We start from the raw sequence: 10,774 nt of genomic DNA, 5'->3' as shown, positions 1-10,774 counted from the left end.
GTCTTGCGGCACACTTTCTGTGCCGCCTGGGTAGTTCACAAACAAAAACGATTTTTTTACAGGGCAATCGAATTTTTTTTTAAACTTCAAACAGTTTGACATTGGAGACGTCACATCCGCAGTCGTCCTGAAATAAACAGACCTCTGGCCTCGGCACGTGTCGTGCAAGCATGTACTGTCGGCGTCAGATGATACGCGAACACGATAATATGAAACAGAACGTACAAAAATGAAAAAGTAATGTTTATATTATGGCTTGCTTGGAAATTAACTTTTTCCAACTTTGTTTTTGTAACTAATTCACGCGTCATTTCGTCTTGCATGGACAGAAATCGCGCTATTTGTGTGTTCTGGTTCATATTTTCGTGTTCGTGTTTCATTTGACGCCGATAGTACCTCACTCATAGCGTGCTATATAACGAGCGGACTCTGCAGATGTTCCACCGACAGTCAACAGCTTTTGGAAACTGCAGTGCGCCCAGGGCAGGTATGGCATTTCTTCTTAAAAACTCCCCGTACTTCATACTATTCTCGGCGATTTTCGGAGCAGCGGTCTACAAATGTGGAAATGCTGATTTCCTGAAGGTACATGCTTTTCTCTTCTCTTGAAAGCACTTATTTTCCTCTCTAGAGACTTTAGCAAATCTTCAGATACAGTCATTTACCTGTATGAAGGCCACCGCCAGTTAAAACAAAGGATCTTGTCTTTATACTCTCCCTCCGTTTAAAACGGGAGTCCTATATTTTGTACGGGTACTGCACGCTTCGCCCTGATTAAAAAACCTTCGCCTGTTTTCCTTTTACTTTAACGGGCTTGCCGAAGATAGCCCGAGCAGTTGGTTTGTAAAATTCGTCACATAATTCTCGAAGATGCGTAGTAGATGAAAAAAACCGATATCCTAAGTTGTTGTTGTCTCGACTTCGAGGGGGATTTACTGTTTCTACGGGTGAGTAACCCACCGGAAAGGAGAAGAAAAAAATGCACCTGGCGTCTGGTCTGTAAACGTAAGTTCCAAGTATGAAAGTTTTAAGCATTGCGCAGAGATCATTTTTATTATGAAGGCAGGCTTGTTTTATTGAAGGTTCATTGTTGTAAACTACGCAAACGGCTCTTTTACGCCTTTTATGTTTTATAATATTGTTTCAGCGTAGCAATCCCATAAATTACGTGCAAAGAATAAAGGTTCCGGAACCCACTAAGCTATTCTACGATACGCTACACACAAAACACAAATAAGAAGAAATGGGTGCAAATGTGTTGCCGCATAACACTCACAAGTCGGAGTATCCGATCCTCCTTCCAGTGGGAGTATAACCTTGCTCCCAGTATTTCCCGGATTTGTTTAGTGGTACATAGAAGTACACATTTACTGGCACTAAAATGGGAGTTATGCAGGGGAGCATTGGCAGTAGACGCGTGTTTGCTCTTTGGCTGCGTTACATTTCTCATCTTTTTTTACTGCACACCGAAAGTTAGCCCACGTCATTATTTCACTCGATTTGCTCTCGATCTTAGGTGGGCTATCTCTCGGGATTTTACGGTAGGTGTTCTATAGAAACGCTCTAAGAGAATTTATGATGGTATTTGGGAGTTATTAGGCTCATAGCACGTATTTTGTATTGTTTTAAGACTGTCGAAGAACCGCATTTAGCGTAATTTCTTGTTTTTTCGAACATTTCAAGGCCAAACGTGAAAGCTTTGTTTCCTCCACACAGACACTTTTGCAAAGCAATTGAATACACAAAAATGGTTCTGTACACGTACCTAACGACACAATATAAAAGTCTAAATAAACAGAACACGTACATTTAGAATGCAACGTTATCTACTACAACTCTCTTCAACGAAAAAAGAAATATAAGCCATTTGCAAGCAGTTAAGTCAGCCAGGCGTTCGTAGTTCCCTGTTCGCTTGCTTCCCAAACACTGACTTTGCCGCCGCCTCCTGGCATGCTGCCCTCGAAGCCACCGGAGCGCCGGCATAACATGGAAAGCATAACTCTTTAAATCTACGTCATCAAATAGGAGCCCATGTTGTACACTCGTCCTGAAAAAAAATAGCTTTGTAATGACGCGGCGCTTGTCACTTTGTGCTCAAGGCAAACAGTGTTTTATTAAAAATTTCTTCGTTGCAGCAGAATTATTTCTGAAAAACTATATAATGATGCCACAAAAACGATTTTCTCTTGAAAGATGTACTTTCGGATGTACTTTCGAAAGATGTACTTTCGGCTCTGCAACCGGGGCTTGGGTTTGGCAAGTGAATTAATTTCACTTTTTTCCGATCCCCGCGCTCTCCGGAAATACTTTTATCTTATACTACAATCGCTGGATGCTTTATTCGACCATATTCACAGTTGTTCAATTTGACTTAAGAGGGCAATAAAACCCCAAATATAAAAGAACTTTACACGATATCTGAATTTTTATTGAAAGCTATGCAAAATTGCGCTTTCATCCGAGACACCTCCGCTCACTAGCTGGTCAAGACGAAATTTTCTATACGGAAGGCGACCTTTGTTGCAACCAACTTCTCGAAATGCTAGTCCATCTTCCTCATCGCCTTTTGTCTAGTGTTGTGGTAGCGGGGTTTAGGTTTTACCCCCTTCCCTTCCCCCTGCCTCCTCCCCTAAAGTTGCGAAAATATTCCCGTCCTCATAACGCGTCCGCTGAATGAACAAACTTTTCGACGCTCCCAAACCAAACAGACGTATGTCGACCCTAGGACCCTACAAGAATGCTCCTGCAAATAGCACCTCCTGGTTTTATTTTCACCCGCCTAGCGCAAGGATCTCTTCCTACGGTCTCCTCGCACGGCACACCAACTCTCGTTCTTTAGTTAAACTAGTGCGGCGGGCAGGTGCATGCGGTCGTCATCCACCACGTACGAGGCGCGGCGGGCACTGCTAGAACTTATCAAGAAAATCAGATCAGCGGCGCTCGCTCAGCCAACTCCAGCTTCAACGTAACAAAACCTCACTGGAATTACTAGTTCACTTTTTGACCGTGTTGTTGTTCTGCTCGCCACCCGGGCAAAGAAACACTGAAGCTGAGACAGGTGATATCCGCATTGCTTGTTCGGTCTCCCCAATTACGTCCGGGCATGGCGCCCTCTCTCACGCACAACGCTCGCCTCGACAGGCGGAGAATCGCCGGGAGAGTGACGCGGCAAACACAGTTTAATGTATTACTGCATATACCATAGGTAGCACAAAATATTCGTTCCAATAAAAACAAATGTGCAATGCTTACGTTGAACCGGCTCACAGAGGCGCAACCGCGTTGTTTTTAACGAGCCACTCTCGCTCTCCGTTTGCAGTCACTGCATTAAGGCTCACGTTCGTTCACTGGCGTACTCCGTCGGCTCGAAGGCAAGTCTTGAAGGAACAAAATGCTTATTATCGCGTCACCAGTTCACGTTTTAAATGCAGAGCATTTCTTTAACTCACAATATCACCCGTCCGTTGGCGATCGGCGTCCGCAGCCAGCCAGCACGTGCACCCCTCCCCCGCTCCTCCTCGCTCTCAAGAACAGGTGCGGGCGCGCATGCGCGTGCTCCGGCGCTGAAAGAGGCGTTGCAGCAGCAGGTGCTACCTCCTCACCCTCTACTGCGCGCGCTAAGGCAGCGGCGAAGCGTCAGCGTCGAGCGGCCGATCCCGAGCGTCGAGAACGAGAGGCCGCCGCCAGTCGTCAGCGTCGAGCTGCGGATCCATCGAATCGAGAGCGAGACACGGCTTCGAAACGTCAGCGGCGAGCGGCGGACCCCGCGTTACGAGAAGAAGATGCCGTGGTCGGCCTTGTTGACGTAGTCCACGAGGTACGCCGAGCACGCGTAGTGGTCGAGGACGATCTGCAGGTCCATGTTGGAGTCGAGAACCCTTCCGATCCACGGGTTGCAAGCGTTCAGGCGCTTCTCGGCGGGGGTCCTCGCGTGAAGCACGGACGGACGCGACGCGCCAGCCCGCAGAATCTCCGAGTACTCCTCCCCGGACCGCACGTCGAAGGCGCGCAGGAACTCGTGCAAGCTCTAACTCCCCGTTCTCCAACGCCTCATGCATTTCGTCGTACTTGGCCTTAAAGCTCCGTCGACGCACCCGTACGACAACAACAACTACAACTACCACCGCCAACTACTACAACCTACGCCAAAGTGACCACCCCAATGCTCTGCATTTACTCGTGTCCCTCGCGCGGGGGCATGCGACGGAGGTTTTTTTTTCTGTAGTTTAATTAATCCATTTACCTCATATTGTTCTTGCGAAAAAAGCGTTTTTTGTCGAAGTTATTTCATTTCCTATTTAATTATTACGAATACCACAGAACTTGGAGGTATTAGAGAGGGGTGGGTTTGGCTTTAACTTAAAATTCGAAATTGCAGTATTTTAAATACTGCTATTGCAATCAGGTGGCTCCACCTGTAATAGTGCGAGGGAGGAGGCGTTGCAGTGCGTCGCACCTACTCGATGTTGTTCTACAATTTTCAAAACGCGCTTCAGTGGGCAGGGAGCGACTCGAATTCACTCGTTGAGCCGCAAGTTCACATTGCAAAAACATTTTGGTGACGCTAGAACTAACACGACACCAACTGGCATCCATCTTGTATGGAGGTGTAGTGGATTGCGTGGCGGAAGAGGAGGAACGGAAAGCGAGAGAGTTTTTCATATTCCCACAGCACCAGTGTGGTATTCAAATCCGGATACTGCGTTTCGGATTAGGTACAATCGTGGTAAATGCGCCGATTTACAACGGCTCTTGGCCACGGGAATTAACAGGTAGTTTTTACTCCACCATCATACTACGGAACGTGGGGGTAAGCCGCGAGCAGTCAGGAGTTTCAAAGAGGTATTTGAGCCAAAAGACTCCCATTCAGACTAATTTTTGTTCTGTTATCTTCCCGAAGTTCAATAGAACAGCGTGAAGGACACTGAGACTGCTACATGGCGAACAACTGCAAATATTTTGATTGCAGCTAATCTTGACCTTATCGTCGTTGGTGGTGAGGTGGTTCACGTCACTGTGTTTTTAAGCTGCAATCTATATGTGCCCCATGACGTAAAACTATTCGTCGGGTGACTGAAATATGGCTACATCTTCGAAGACAAAATCGTGGGGACAACTAATAATAACTGTTTACGCCTGCGTAGTATTTGTAAACTTTTATCGCTTTATTTTCATTGTCTTTTGCGAGATACTTGAGCGAGTTTGTTTTCTGCTAATCCGTGTATGCACCTATTAGGGGCGAAGCTCCTAAAGCCATGGGTCTGTCCATCCCTTGTGTCTCGTGGTACGTGACCGCCGCGTGCTTTCGGAGATGTCGCAAAGTGGGCCGCGTTGCAGGCGCAAGAACCGGCTGCAACCGGCAGCGCAAACTCGGCACCGGGAGCGCGAGCTTGTCTGTGTTCGCCAACGGTGGCGCGAGCGCACGTGCACTGCGAGGGGGAGATCACGCAAGAGATCACGCCACGAACGCAGGCAGTCGTTCTCGGAGATCGAACGAGACGCAAGGACCTTTGCTCGTTTCCTCTCCTCTTGTTCGGGCACAAGTTCGCCCTAAATAAAAGTTCTTTCTTTACTGTTGTGTCCCATCCTACGTGACAAATTGTGGTGAAGGTGCGGGGTAGTCCTCGATGGCGCGGGGTCTTTCACCAGGTCTGGGCCAGGAAGCATTGACTCCGAAAATAAAAGTTGATTTGTACAATGTACGCACACAGTCTTACGTCTTTCTTAATGATGTAATGGGCGAACTTTCACGGGAGAGTTACGGTTACCGATGATCTCCCCCTCTAGAGCTTCGCCCCACTTATCATCATTCATTCCGTGGATATGGTGTGATTTTTTTCTTCGCTCCCGCTTTTTGGCCTACGTCGCGAATTACGTCAGCAAGTAGACTGGCACACCCAACAGCTTGCCTTGATTCAGGATTATGGGCAGCTGTTGGACATCTGCTCCAGGTACGTTACGTACCTTTCTGCTGTTACACTGTGCTCCCTATTCGAGAGTTTTTGCCGTGCCCAGTTTATACTTTTGTGAGTTCGGTGAAACGCATCATTTCACCTCAAACCTCCCGATACTTGCCCAATTCCACAACTTTGTATGTTCCCCGAAGACGGGAACAATAACGACAACTTCTATTCCACGGTGGCAACGTGTGGAAATATCAGCATTGGTAAGGGACTAATATGTTTCGGTGCATACCCGGGTCCAAATTAAAACAGAGAATACATATCTTTTTTTATTTACTCTGTAGTGTGCCATCCATTTTCTTCCACGGAAAACAACAACAATCACGCTTTTTCGTAGATCGGGATATTTAGGCCTTTCGCCTTGAATTCCGGCGTTGGGTGCAGTGGAGGGGGAGCCCGTGCGCCTTTGTCGGTGCAGGCGTTCCGCCTGCACCGACACGGGCGCAATGGCTCTCCTACTTGCGCGGACTGTTCAGAACCAGAGAGGCTGGTGTAATCACAGTGCGGCCGCAGCCAATGAGATCCCGAAGGTGTCGTCCAATAAGATCACTGTGAAAGTTGAAAGATTCTTTTGAAACCTCCAGGTGCCGCTAGTGACAATGGCGAGTATTTCAAAGGGAGCAGCGCGGTGCGTGCTTGAGCGGTCTCCTCCGACTTGCACGCTCTCCGCCGACAATACAGACACCTGGTAAATGGTGTCTGGAAGGGGAAGTGTGACGGGCGGAAGCGAGAGGCTGCACAGATCAGCGATAACAGCTTCTAGGTGGCGCCACAATGGAGGAGGGGAACCAGCGCTAGCGCTGAAGCGCTGACACCGAAAGTACGGAGCGCCGGCGGCTGGCATTGCGTTTCTTCAGAAAGCGCCCTTGATAGGCGTAAATTTGATTTGTGTCCCTAAATATGCTACGCAAAAAGGGTGAAGCAGTTCCTCAATTGAAGAAACGACTAACAAGACGATGTAATTTGGAACTGGTGCTGACACATGTTGCGTGCAGACGGCTTCGTTGCTACGCTGGTTCTTTCGCGTTTTTCGGCACCTAAGCAGACGAGCTCGTTTCATTGTCCAGTGCTAGAACGGCTGTCTGTTCGATGCAGTCATTCACTAACAATGCTGCGCCGAGATAGTGATCCAAGTTCATTGCTAACTGCCGCCAGTATTGCCATATCGTTGCAAAGGCAGTTTTCGTGCGCATGCGGACCAGCTTGGAACGTGAATCGCATACTGAACGAGGAAAATAGCGCAAAAGGAAGACGGGCCCCATAACTTAGACAAGAGCTATCTTGTCTGCGTCGTGCCAATGCCTTGGAGGCATTGGTCGTGCTGTCGGTCTTCCTTCCGCGCTATTTTTCGTAGTGAACGGACACCAACTTGCCCAACTCAGCACTACACTTTCAAACGTGAACAAGACAGTAGACATATGCACAAAGAAATGTAAACATAGTAGCTTCTGGAGGAGGAATACAGGCGATGTTGAATAACACTTCTAAAGGGCAGTCTTTGCGCCTTCAAAGCGAAATAACCTGGGATAGTATCAACCTTTCCCAGCCTATGATTGAACGTTACTTTTCGTGTTTCACCTGTCTTGATCGCGTTTCGTTTGTTACTGATGTAGAATTCTTTAAAACGAATTGTCTGACATCCAAGAAAATTTGCTATGTTTACAATAGCAAATGCCGGGAAATAATTCCAAGTACGATGGGATAGGGTGTAAAAATCAAAAGACTATGGACAATCCACTAGAGGTGTGCGGCGCAACAAAGACAATGATGGTTGAATGGTATCGTGATGACGAAGAGGAAGCGGAGGAGGAGAGAGAAGACGTTGAGAATCGGAGGGCAGCGCAGCGCACTCGCTGTTAGTGATCAAGTCGTAAGGTTCTGCGGCCTGTCGACCGGACGGCCAGAACCACGGTGTCCTGCGTCTGTCGACCGGACAGTCAGGCACCACGTCCGCACCCTCCACAAGAGCACGAGGAAGCATCGTGCCGCAGCTCTCTGCATCCGCTGCTTCACCTGTCAACACAGATGTCTCCACTTCGCCTCTGCAACCACAGCGAGACTTGTTGAATCGTAAGACTGCACCCATTCCCCTTTGTTTATCGGTTACGAATTTGGCTTTTCTGTTGTCCGTATCATTTCCGCCACCTGAACATTTCAACCGTACTCTGTATCCGTTTGTGTTGCGCCTCCCGGCATCTTTATTGTCAGTCATAAATGTTCTTCCTCGCATAGTTACGAAACCCCGTGCTGCAGTCTCTGATCTGTACCTCTGAATACCTCGCCTCGAGTCTCCGAAACCTCATAACATCACAAAGTGGCGTCCGCGACAGGCCTCTCCCATAACAACTTGGAGAGTCAGGCTCAGACAAGTGGAAAGGATCTACAGGGTTGTGATTGTTAACATGGGGCTCGAGGAACTGGAAAAGCTTATTGCTGATGGAGTCCGACTGGGACTCAAAGGGCCGGAACTTCGCAATTGGGTCGATAGTGAGCGTTCAAGATTGAAAGCACAGCGTGAAGAGGAAAAGGAAAGGTTAAAAGCACAGCGCGAAGCTGAAATGCAGGCGTTGAAGGATGCCCACGAAAAACACATTGCAGAGCTGAACCGCCAGTTAGCAATTCTCGAAAACTTGTATAAGAGAAAGGTGGCTCAAGCCTCTCTGGTTACGAACATGGTTGCAGGACATAACAAGTTGGAAGATGTTTGCGAAGCAGGCAGTAAAGAACATCTTCCCAGGCCAGAAAGGGAAGAAAGTTCTTCTGAAGGAACCTTTGGAGGAGGCCTCCATCAGGGTGGCAAAATACTGCCTAATGAGAGACCCAGTTTCAAGTTCGAAAGGAAAACAGTCCCTCAAGAGGTCCAAGCTAGGTGTACAGAAAGCAGATCTGTGAATGTTGATGACTCCGAATCATCAGGCATTGCGGTGAAAGAAGCTGCAGCTATAGGCGCAGCGATCACTCAAACAGACACGCCGTTGTTCTGAGTTGACAAAGGACCTGAATATTCCAAAACTGAGTGCTCTGACATTCAATACAGCCAGACCCGGAGGGAGCCCCAACTTTCTCCAGAGGGGAGGAAAATGCGGGAAGGCAAACACAAGCCCAAAAAAGAGAAGAGCCTTCCTTCACCACGGGTTCCACCAACCCCGAGAGCCGTGAAGTACAGCAGAACATAAACCGCAACAGGAGGAAGTTGCGCATACCTTTCTTCTTGAAGTGGAGGGTACTCAAGCGCAAGGCTGGCATGCTGAATCGACGTGAGACGCGCTCCGTCGGTGTAAGAGAACGAACGGTTCCAAGACAGCCGAGAGCTAAGCGACGCCAAGTGAGAACTTTAAGGAGTTTCGGCCGCCAACCGCTTTCATCTCAGAAGAAACCGGATGCGTAAGGGCCAACAAACAGTCCGGGTGAACAGATAATTTATTATGGCCACAAATCTGTCCCAGGAGCACACGGTAGCCCAAAGACAGACAAGTCACGGATGAGGGCCGACATGTGAAACTTCCAGGTCAGCTCCTTTGGAAGTGCAGGAGGAAGGAAGATGTGCTGAACCAATCGGCTTCCAACGGCACGACCCCTTTCCTGACTTCGGACTTGTATGCTCTTCTCTGATGCTTCCCTTCAGGATGAACCCGTGAACTTTAGTGCGAGTTTCAGTAGTTAAAAATGACTGTGACGAGACTCCGAGATACTACTTAGAGTGTGGTCTTGTTCTTTTGATTTTTATTTTTGAAAGTGTGTGTGGCTGTGCCCCAGCAACTTTGTATGAGGGGGGAGTATTGTGATGCGATAGGGTGTAAAAATCAAAAGACTATGGACAATCCACTAGAGGTGTGCGGCGCAACAAAGACAATGATGATTGAATGGTATCGTGATGACGAAGAGGAAAGCGGTGGAGGAGAAAGAAGACGTTGAGAATCGGAGGGCAGCGCAGCGCACTCGCTGTTAGTGATCAAGTCGTAAGGTTCTGCGGCCTGTCGACCGGACGGCCAGAACCATGGTGTCCTGCGTCTGTCGACCGGCCAGTCAGGCACCACGTCCGCACCTCCACAAGAGGCCGAGGAAGCATCGTGCCACAGCTCTGTGCATCCGCTGCTTCACCTGTCAACACAGATGTCTCCACTTCGCCTCTGCAACCACAGCGAGACTTGTTGAATCGTAAGACTGCACGCATTCCAGTTTGTTTATCGGTTACGAATTTGACTTTTCCGTTGTCCACATCATTTCCGCCACCTGAACATTTCAACCGTACTCTGTATCTGTTTGTGTTGCACCTCCCGGCATCTTTATTGTCAGTCATAAATGTTCTTCCTCGCATAGTTACGAAACCCCGTGCTGCAGTCTCTGATCTGTACCTCTGAATACCTCGCCTCGAGTCTCCGAAACCTCATAACATCACAAAGTGGCGTCCGCGACAGGCCTCTCCCATAACAACTTGGAGAGTCAGGCTCAGACAAGTGGAAAGGATCTACAGGGTTGTGATTGTTAACATGGGGCTCGAGGAACTGGAAAAGCTTATTGCTGATGGAGTCCGACTGGGACTCAAAGGGCCGGAACTTCGCAATTGGGTCGATAGTGAGCGTTCGAGATTGAAAGCACAGCGTGAAGAGGAAAAGGAAAGGTTAAAAGCACAGCGCGAAGCTGAAATGCAGGCGTTGAAGGATGCCCACGAAAAACACATTGCAGAGCTGAACCGCCAGTTAGCAATTCTCGAAAACTTGTATAAGAGAAAGGTGGCTCAAGCCTCTCTGGTTACGAACATGGTTGCAGGACATAACAAGTTGGAAGATGTTTGCGAAGCAGGCAGTAAA

General features: G+C 48.4%; 1 long non-coding RNA gene across 1 annotated transcript in view; it reads left to right on the top strand.

Annotated features, from left to right (window-relative positions):
- The first annotated feature begins 457 nt into the window (after nucleotides 1-457).
- Nucleotides 458-10,774, top strand: part of LOC144151834 (uncharacterized) — a 29,655-nt gene continuing 19,338 nt past the window's right edge. Inside the window, exon 1 of the long non-coding RNA XR_013318984.1 lies at nucleotides 458-585. This is a non-coding gene — a long non-coding RNA (uncharacterized LOC144151834). The remainder of the gene's footprint in view (nucleotides 586-10,774) is intronic.

The sequence above is a fragment of the Haemaphysalis longicornis genome, unplaced genomic scaffold (assembly GCF_048455015.1).
Source record: "Haemaphysalis longicornis isolate Haplotype H1 unplaced genomic scaffold, Haemaphysalis longicornis Haplotype H1 scaffold_9, whole genome shotgun sequence".
Taxonomy (NCBI): domain Eukaryota; kingdom Metazoa; phylum Arthropoda; class Arachnida; order Ixodida; family Ixodidae; genus Haemaphysalis; species Haemaphysalis longicornis.
This window is presented reverse-complemented; position numbering and strand designations above follow the sequence as displayed.